We start from the raw sequence: 9794 nt of genomic DNA on the forward strand, positions 1-9794 counted from the left end.
GCAGAGAGAAGGCTGAGCAGGGGTGGGGACCCCACCTGACAGAGAAGAGAGATGGCTTGTCACCATGACATGAGACAATCACACCTTCCGGGGTGAAAGGGAACAAAGATAAGGGAAGGGAACAGCAGTGGGACCCCTGGGTCACCTGCCAGGCTTGCTCTCCCTCAACGGCCACCCTGGGGGCCTGGGTGGTGTTGGAACTCAGCTACAGTGATTAGGCTGAGGGGACTCAGGATAAAGGTCCCTCCGTCTCCACACCGGGTTCCAAACGCAGCCTCTCTAAGTCTACCCTCTGAGTTTCTGGAACTCAGCTTGAAGAATACATGTTCAGGCCAGACCCAGAGCCCAAGCCAAACACGACAGGGGTCACGTGGGGTTGTAAGCCCGTGCTCAGTGGTCGGGGTCTCCTTGCAAATCTGCAGAAATCCCTGTTCCGCCTCATTCCTGGGAGAAACCCCACATCTCCTCCTGCTCTGTGTGTTCTTCTCTTGAGGCTACTGTCCTGCAGGGATGCAGGGTCCTTGAACCTGGCCCTCCAAACGTACATAAGCAGCCTGTTCGATAAAACAAATTATGCACTTTTTCACATTTGCCAGTTTTTTGATTCCAGAAAGGCTGTGGGACTCTTTCTCACTGTCTCCTGTGCCCCCACCACTTGGTGGCCCTCTCCTCATGGAAACACGATTTCCCACAACTGCACCCTGCCTCCCAGCTTGTCAGAGGGGAGTGGCCCACAAAGACACAGGTGTTTGTGAGGATCCTGTCCCCCAGCAGAAAGCCTACTCCTGGAGCCACGGACAGGGATCTGGCCTCCTGAGCCGCTCAGCTCTAATTGAAAGCCTAAACTGGGGACCCCGAAAATTGCTGAATGACTTTGTGAGTCACCTGGGCTGGAGGGGCCTGATTTTTCTTTCCAGGAATGCATGTAGCGCAGCCTCCATTTTCAGGGCTGACATTCATGATGGATCTAGTTCCCCCAATTGCACCCCAGGAAGGAGAGGCCCTTCCATCCCACTGGTTAGAAACCCAGCCCAGGGGAGTTCCGAAGCACCACATCGCTGTCAGGTCCAGCATCCCTGCAGAGTGGCCCCTGCCCCTGAATGAGCCCCTTCCCTGGGTCTTCCCTGCCCAGACATGACCACACCCCTGGTGGTGCTGGGGAAGGCAGGGAGTGCAGTGAGGGGTGGGGGGAGCAGAGCCCCTTGCTCTGGAGTGAGGGTTCTTGGGGAGACCACAGAGCAAGGCACACACCACCCCCACCCTATACCCCAAACTCTTAGCTCCAACAACACAGGGGCCACTCTGCGCCCTCTCACCGTGGCTCTCCTGTGAGACTGCACCCAACCCGGCATCTGGCACCCCAGCCCTACCTCCCCTCTTATGACAGATCCCGTCTTCTTGGAAACTGCCTAGCAGCGCGTATTCAAGGCCGGCAGCGGGCCCGGCGGATCTGCACTTCAGATGCCCTACCTGGCCAGCCGTGCGTGCCTGGGCTCAGTCCTCTATCTTGCCCACCGGTAGCCTGGGTCCACGTCCAGTGCAAGCGGAGGCCGCGGAGCCCAGGCTGATCCCCACACACGGACAGGTGAGGGTGCCCCCGCCCCGCTGCACCGCTGCCCCGCCGCCCCGCCGTCCCGCCCACTGGTGGCAGCACCGCCCCAGCCTCCGGCCGGCGCCACCTGCAGGTCAGGACTTCCGCGCGGCCCCGCCCGCCACGGCCCAGCCCAGCTGTCCCATAAGCCTCCCCCCACCCCCGTCCGGGCCGCGCCCTGCCTCCCATTGGCTCCGCAAGTTCTGCTCTCGCACATCTAGACTCGGGAGGACGCACGACGCAAGCGCTAGGGGAGGGCCCCGCGGCGTTGCCATGGTTACAGGTGCCGCGCTCCGCGCGGACCGGCGTGCGCTTCTGGGGCGGGGAGCGGGCTCCGGAAGTGTGTAGCTGCCAGGGACCATGGCGGTGCTTGCTGCTGGGGATGGCGACTTGCACGGCCGGGCGACTAGTTCTGGCCTGGTCAGTCGGCGGCAGACATCCTGTCTGGGGCGGCGTCCCACAGACGGTAAATGTACGTCCGCGCCATCGGCGGGGCCGTTGGACATGAACCGGGGTGGGATGGGGGTTGGGGTGGTGGCCGGGGAGGGCTGCGGTGCCGGGGAGCGTGTTGGGGCGGAGCGGGGCAGGGCTTGGGCACAGCCTCAAGCTTTCCTCCCCCTCAGGCCCTGGGGCTGGGGCCGCGAGTCTGGGTCGCCCTTGGTGGCCGCGGCCTCCCAGAAACCCCCGGGAAGGGCAGGCGGAGGACCCATCATAGATGAAGCGGGGCCTTACCCGGGTTTTGAAGAGCCCCAGAATCAGATGTTGGAATGGGGTGGTTTATCAGCCTTGTTTATCTGCAGGGAAATTTCAGTTCCATCCAGATGTTGGTTCCTTCAGTCAACCTCAGGAATAAGACACAAGGGTCAGTGCCGATAAGCAGTTATCTAGGGCTTGACTCAAAATAAACTATGCGGGGTGTAGGGGTGGTAGATGGGACCCTCTCTCTTGAAGTTAGCAGTCTTCTGGGATTAGAGGCCCCAGCTGAGGATTAAATCCTCATCTGCAGTAATGGAGGTTGTGAGAAACACACAGAAGGGAGGGGTGTGGTGGCGGTAACTCATTACAGAATCCAGGACCCTTGCCTGTCTCTTGTGTAGAAGAGTCTCGCCTAGGATAGGGCAGCAGTTTTGAAAGTGTATCCAAGGCCCCGGAGGTGCAAGACCATTTTCATAGAAACGCCGGGATGTCACCTGCCTTTTGCACACTCTTGCTCTCCCGAGTTCCTGTGGGGTTTTCCAGGGAAAAAAACCTGGCCTGTGATATCACAAAACAGGGAATGCAGAGGCAGATAGGAGAATTCAGCTCTCACCAGTCCAAAAGAGATTTGCAGAAATTAAAATCACTGCTATTCTTCTCACTAATGGTTTTTGTTTTGAAAAATAGAATTATATTTTGTTTAAGAGTATTAATGGTAACATATAGTAGATTGTTATTATTTTTAAGTGAATTCATACACTTTTTCTAACTTCTTATTTAACTTCTAACACAGGAAATATTGATAGATTTAACTCACATAAATAACAGCCTTTTGGAGTTCTCAGTAATTGTTAAGAGTGTATAGGGTTCTGTAGAACAAGAAGTTTGAGAGCCCCTGGAGAACGGGTTCTCAGTTGCTAGTCAGGTGCTTAGTGGTGTTAGACGGATGCCAAGATGTCTTCCGCAACTGCTCCCGGACTTGAAGTAATTGGCCACATGGAGATGGGTGGGCAGTGCCTCCAGTTTACAAACCAGAAGCTGCTGAATGTGTCTGGAGTCTAGGCCATGGGGTGTGCAGGGATTCCCTTTGTATCTGTTCTATCTAAGCCGGGATTCCTGTGCAGAGGCCTGGCCTTGAAGACCCGCCCTCCTTTGCTCCCTGCCAGGTACCTTCTGTGTGACTTCAACCCTCCAGAGGGCTTCAGCCTCCGTAGGAACGTCTGCATCCACATTGCCTTCCTCCTGAAGACCCTGCTGGAGATGGAAGAGCCGGTACTGGTGCTATCCCCTTGGGGCCACCTCTACCACTGGCAGAACCCCGACATCAACCAGGTCTGGATTCCCTGGTCCGACTCCTTTGACCTCCCAAGTCTCAAAAGAAACATCCCTGACACTGAGTACGAGCAGTTCATTGCAGGTGAGGTGGTGGTCATTTAACTGGGGCCAGGTGGTCGTTGTTCTGGTTCCGAATGAACATCGGGCCATCTTACTTTGGGCTTGTCGGTCTGCTTAGGGGCCCTGCTCAAGTTTCCCACACTGCAGGTGAATTTGGTTTTTCCATAGTTTTTTCGGGAAGTCAATTTGAAGTGTAGGAGCTCTATGTCCCCTCACCTCTGAAAAACCTGGCCTCCTAGTGAGATGGAGTAGTGACAAGGAGGACACTGCCACATAGGCCTTGTCCCAGAAGGACTCGCTCCCTGTGCAGTCAGGGCTGTTCTTACCTGTAGGAAAACACGATGTGTGTGTAGCATAGGCCACGTGCTGGAGAAGATATGTAACTGCCCAGCCAGTATAATTTGGTCCTGCTCAAACTACCCATTTTAAGTTTTGTAAGAGGGAACAGTTCAAGATTTTCTTTGAATAAAGCTATTTAGAGCTTATCAATTTTTTTAAATTGAAATGTGGTTGATTTACAATGTTTTGTTAGTTTCAGGTATACAGCATAGTGATTCAGTTGTACATATACATAGTCTATTCTTTTTCAGGTTCTTTTCCATTATAGGTTGCAAGATACTGAATATTGTTCCCTGTGTTCTACAGTGAATCCTTGTCGTTTGTCTGTTTTACATATAGTAATTTGTATCTGTTAATCCCAAACTCCTAAGTTTGTTTTATAAGTCTGTGAGTCTGTTTTTGTTTTATAAATAAGTTCATTTGTATCATTTTTTAAAAATTCCACATATAAATGATATCATATGATACTTGTCTTTGTCTGACTTATTTCACTTAGTGAGATAATCTCCAGTTCCAACTAACTTGCTGTAAATGGCCTTATTTCCTTCTTTGTTACAACTGAGTAATACTCTGTTATATCTAAATACCACATCTTTGTCCAGTCATCTGTCAGTGGACGTTTAGTTTGCTTCTATGTCTTGGCCACTGTAAACAGTGCTTCTGTGAACATTGGGGTGCGGGTATCTTTTGGAATTAAGGTTCCCTCTGGATATATGCCCAGGAGTGGGACTGCTGGATTAGGTGATAAGTCTTTTTCTTTTTTCTTTTTTTTTTTTGCCTTTTGAGGAATCTCCATACTGTTTTCCACAGTGGCTGCACCAAACTACATTCCCACCAACAGTGTAGGAGGGTTTCCTTTTCTTCACAGCCTCTCTGGCATTTATGGCTTGTGGACTTTTGAATGATGGCCATTCTGACAGGTGTGAGATGATAACATTGTAGTTTGGAGCTGCATTTCTCTGATAATTGAGCGATATTGAGCATTTTTTTATATGCCTATTGGCCATTTGTGTGTCTTCATTGGAGAATTGCTTCTTTAGTTGTTCTGCCCATTTTTGGATTTGGTTGTTTATTTTTTTCTTATTAAGTTGTATGAACTATTTATATAGTCTAGAAATTAAGCCATGGTCAGTCTCATCATTTGCAAATATTTTCTCCCATTCCGTAGTTTGTCTTTTTGTTTTACTTATGGTTTCTATTGCTGTGCAAAAGTTTATAAGTTTAATTAGGTCTCATTTATTTATTTTGGCTTTTATTTCTGTTGCTTGGGTTGCTTAGATTGCCCTCGGAAAACATTGCTGAGATGTATGTCAAATAATGTTTTGCCTATGTTTTCTTGTGAGAAGTTTATACTGTCTTGTCTAATATTTAAGTCTTTAAGCCATTTTGAGTTTGTTTCTTTTTGTTTTTTTTGCGATTCTATTGTATGTTTTTGATTTGTGGTTACCTTATTCTTCAAATATATCAACCCATTACTATATCTATTTCCTTTAGACTGATAATCACGTAGGCTCCAACACATCCTAAGAATAACAAAGAAAAAAAAGAAAGAAAAAAATCTATATTTTCTTGCCCCCCTCTCCCATTCCCACCTTTTTTTATTTTGATGTCCTTTTTCATTTTTACATCTTTATGTTTATTCTCTTGTAACTCGTTATTGCATTTCCAACTGTGGTTTTCCTGTTTCTATAGCATCCTGCTTCCTTTCTGTTTAGAATAGAACCTTTTAATGTCTCTGTTAGGTTCAATATTGCTGAGTTATCTCACCTCCCTCCTCCCCCCCTAGGCCTCTGAATACTCAGTCCAGGAAAGCTAAACCATTCTAGCCTTCATCGGTTCTGGGAAAGCAATCTTCAGAGTGGGAAAAAACATTGAAAAATAATATTCTGTGCGTTTCTTTCTACCCTTGCCCAGAGATGAGAAACATCTGAAGGTAGGGGGAAAAAGTTGGAGGTGGGAACACAAAGTCTTTTCTCCATTTGCTACTGAAGAAATGATTGCTTTTGTAATTAGTGATGATGTCCTTTAGATTGGTGAGATCGAGATTCCACAGCTTCAGCGCCTGTGAATAACCAGCCGGAAGGAAGCCCTTTAGGGCCCCTGCAGTGGGAAAGGCAGCCCCTCTGAGCACCTGTTGTTCTGTATTTTTCCTGCCTCCACACGGGTTCGCTAGGCACCTTGCAGGACAATGCAGTTACCCTAGGTGGAGGACAGGGAGACCCCTGCTGTGTGGCGAGCCACAGGAGCCCACACTTGAAGGACAAAATGTAGAGTAGTGGGGCGGGCGTAGGAACAGAGGATGGATGAGACCCAGGATAGTGTCCTGGAGTCCAGCAGCCAAGGCTGGTGGGGCAGAAGGGGCCCTGGGGCATAGGCAGTCCTTGAGGGATCTGAAGCAAGATAGGAACCAAGAGACTGGATTCATGTGGGGGTACAGCGCCCCCTGGAGTCCGGGGGGCAGCTTAGCGAGCCCAGGGGGAGCGGGCACTTCCCCAAAGCTGGGTTGACAGGTCACAACCAACTCACTGGAGACCGAGAGGCACTGAGTCATTTTTAACTTTTTGTCCCTCTTCCTGGAAAAGAAACTGCTGCCTGTTAAATAGCCTGTGTCGTTAGTGAGAATTAAAGACATGAAGCAAGATTGCCTCAAAAGTCATCCATTGTGTAGTTGTTAGTAAGGGTCAAAGGCAAACTTGAATAGATGAAATGAAACTTTCATCAGAGGATTTTAAAATCCTTTAAAATAAAAATTCTTGCTGCCTTTGTTCTTTATTTCAGGGTTCACTTGGTGATAATAATAGTAACCAAAGCAATAGCAAACCCTACAGAACTCTGTCCTGCTGTTCCAGGAACGCTGTGTTCACGACAACCCAATGAGTTGACACCACTATGAGTTCCACTTTAAAGGTAAGGACATTCATTAATCACACGGCTAATAATGGCAGAGCTGGGACTTGAACCCAAGCTGTCTGGCCCCAGAGCCCTCTCTCAGCCCCTTCACTGCAGCTCATCACTTGGCATGCCTGACACAGGCCAGCATTTAAGAGCAGCGTGACCTTGGCCAAGGCTGCTTCACTGCTTGGTCTCTGATTCCTCATCTGTCAAATGGGGGTGTGGGCAGTGAACTCTGTGAGCTCAGTGGTCACTTCCTCCAGCTCTGCTATTCTACTGCTTTGAGTTAGTTTAGTAAGTATCCGAGCCCCTACATGGCTCACGCATGGGCTGGCGCTTTGCTAGGCTCTGGTTTACGGAGAAAAGTAAGATCAGCCTGCTTCTCCAGGGAGCTTGTGTCCCTCCACGGAAAGCAGCTGCGAGGCCCAGGCTCCCTCGCTGGCAGTCGGGGGCTGGGCAGAAAAGTCTGATAAGAGAAGATGGAGGCAGAGGCCCTCCGGGAACAGTGGTGGCCACACAGCTCTCAGGAGCGGGAGAGTCTTTCCTGGCTGCTGAGAGGGGAGTCCTCATGAGGCCAGTAGTCCCCCCAAGCTAAGCCCTCAGGACAAAGATCCAGCCATCCCTTCAGTGTCACCATAGAGCCAGACCATCCTCATCACTGTGCCTCTGTGCTCCTTTGTCCTGGGGCCTCTCTTCCCCATACACCCAGAAGACTTTTCTCCCTCTCTTCTCTGAGTGTCCCCTCACTTCACCCGTGGTCCCTGCTTCCTGGGTAACCATCTCTGGAGTTGACGCTTTGCCCCCTCACACCCCCCCATTTGATCAGGAGCCTGGGTTGACCTCCTTGTGCTCACTTTCCACCTTCAGATCATTGCTCCTCCTCTCTTGGGAGCACCTGGAAAACCCAGATCCTTTCCTAGCAGTGTCTGCCACCCTGGCCTCCCTGCTCATCTGCCTCAGTCAGGAGCACCTGGACCACCAGCTCTGTATTGCCTCACCTCCTACCATCAAGATGTCAAAGTTCATTCTCCCTCCACCAACCAGTATGGTCATTTTAGGGTCTTCTTCTCCGTCAGCCTGAGCCAGCCACCCCCCATTCATCCTACCCCCGGGCTCATACCCGGGCGTGTCTCCACCCAGGTCCAGCCTGTCTCCTTTAAGTGCCCACCTCTAGCCGTCCAGCTGCTTCTCCACCAGCCTCCCTGGCCCTCCTTCACCCTCACTGGGGCATCAAGCACTGACTCCTCTGCTTTCCTGCCTGTCCACGTTCCTCTTACTTCCACTTCCCCACCTTCCAGCTCTGCATCCACAGTCAGCACTCTCTTTATGACAAACAAAACCCCCTTGACCCTTGATCTTTTCAGTTCCTCACCAGGACGACTTCCATCTCGCTTCACCCAGCTCTATTTGTTCTGAGCCTGCAGGCAGCAGGCTCTCCCAGCACAGATTTCTAAGACTACAAATCAATGCCCACCATGTTGCCACTGCCAGGCAATCCTCCAGGATTTCTCTTGTGAGCACATTTCCCCACTTACCACTCAGTGGTGTCAACATTCTCTGCTCTCTGCACACGTCTAAGCTTCCCTCTGTCTCTTCCCTGACTCCCAGCAGATGGCCTTGCCTCCTGCTTTGGAGAGAATGACATGTTACTGGAAAGAAACTCGCTCACCTGCAGCAAATCTGCTCACCTCACCTTTCATCTGTCCTTCTCCCACCTGCACTCTAGCTGTAGTTGTTCTTAATTTAGTGAGTTTAGTTGATATATATATACAAAGTTAAAAGCATAGCACACTGTAGGCTACCTTCTAGGGCTTACTTTTTCAGTTTAACATAGAGTGTATGATTCATCCATTTCATTGCATGTACCTGCAGTTCATTTGTTTTAACTGATCTTAAATATTGTGTGTGTGAAAATAACACAAGAGAAGGGTAAGCCAGGATTCAGGATGCTGGTTACTTCCTGTGAGAAGAGGCCAAGTGCAGGATAGGGAAAGAGGACACAGTATGTCACTGTCAATATTCCTGTTATGATGCTGGGTGATATGTTCATAAATGTGTCTTATAATATTAATTTTAATACATAAATACCTCTGACAGGCACCTATGATGAGAATGTGTCATGAACCAAAACATACAATGGGTAATATTACATCATTATTGTTATGTAATCTTGTTATATTATATATTAATCATAGTCTTACATTATTTGTTATGGGTTATATATTATATAGATGCATGAATGATATATTATGTATATAAACACCTACATATGTATTATATACTATCTGCTATTAAACAGAACATAATATGCAAGTATATTTTCTATTATGTATTATTTAATAAATAATAACATACTATATCCTGTTGTATGACATGGCACATAATCTTTAATAAAATAAGAAATCTGTCAATATATATTGGTAATTAATAAAATTAAAAAAAAAAAGCCCGCAACTTTTAACGCCGACACCGCTCCAGCTGTCTCTGTCTTGTCTCTTCCCTTTCATGGTCGAGGTCCTCACATTGCTATCCGTTCCCCCTTACATCTCCTTATCTTGAACCTTCCTCCTCCTCCCTTCCCATGCTACCTTCTGCCCCGTGGTCCCTCTAGTCACCAGCGGCCTCTGGGGCGCTGATTTGCGGGCACAGTCTCAGGCCCCAGCTCACCTGCCTGTCCGCCGCCTCTGCCACCGCTGGTGGGGGCGGGGTGGGGGGCAGAGTGCACCTCTTGTCCTGGAAGAGAACACAGCACAGACTCAGTGACCAGCAGCAGGTGTGGCCGGGACCTGCAGGACTTGGGGGAGAGCCAGACTGTCTGCATCCAGACTGGGGGCACTTGGAGTGTGAAGAAACCCAGTCCTCACTGCCCCTGAAGTGAGGA

The 9794-nt window shown here is 49.4% G+C and overlaps 1 long non-coding RNA gene across 1 annotated transcript; it reads left to right on the plus strand.

Moving 5' to 3' along the window:
• Nucleotides 1-1941: 1941 nt before the first annotated feature.
• On the plus strand, nucleotides 1942-8616 carry LOC140694613 (uncharacterized). Its single transcript, XR_012070194.1, has 4 exons — nucleotides 1942-2057; nucleotides 3454-3704; nucleotides 6800-6928; nucleotides 7781-8616. It is a non-coding gene; the product is annotated as an uncharacterized lncRNA (long non-coding RNA).
• Nucleotides 8617-9794: the final 1178 nt, after the last annotated feature.

This window comes from Vicugna pacos, unplaced genomic scaffold (genome assembly GCF_048564905.1).
Source record: "Vicugna pacos unplaced genomic scaffold, VicPac4 scaffold_66, whole genome shotgun sequence".
NCBI lineage: Eukaryota > Metazoa > Chordata > Mammalia > Artiodactyla > Camelidae > Vicugna > Vicugna pacos.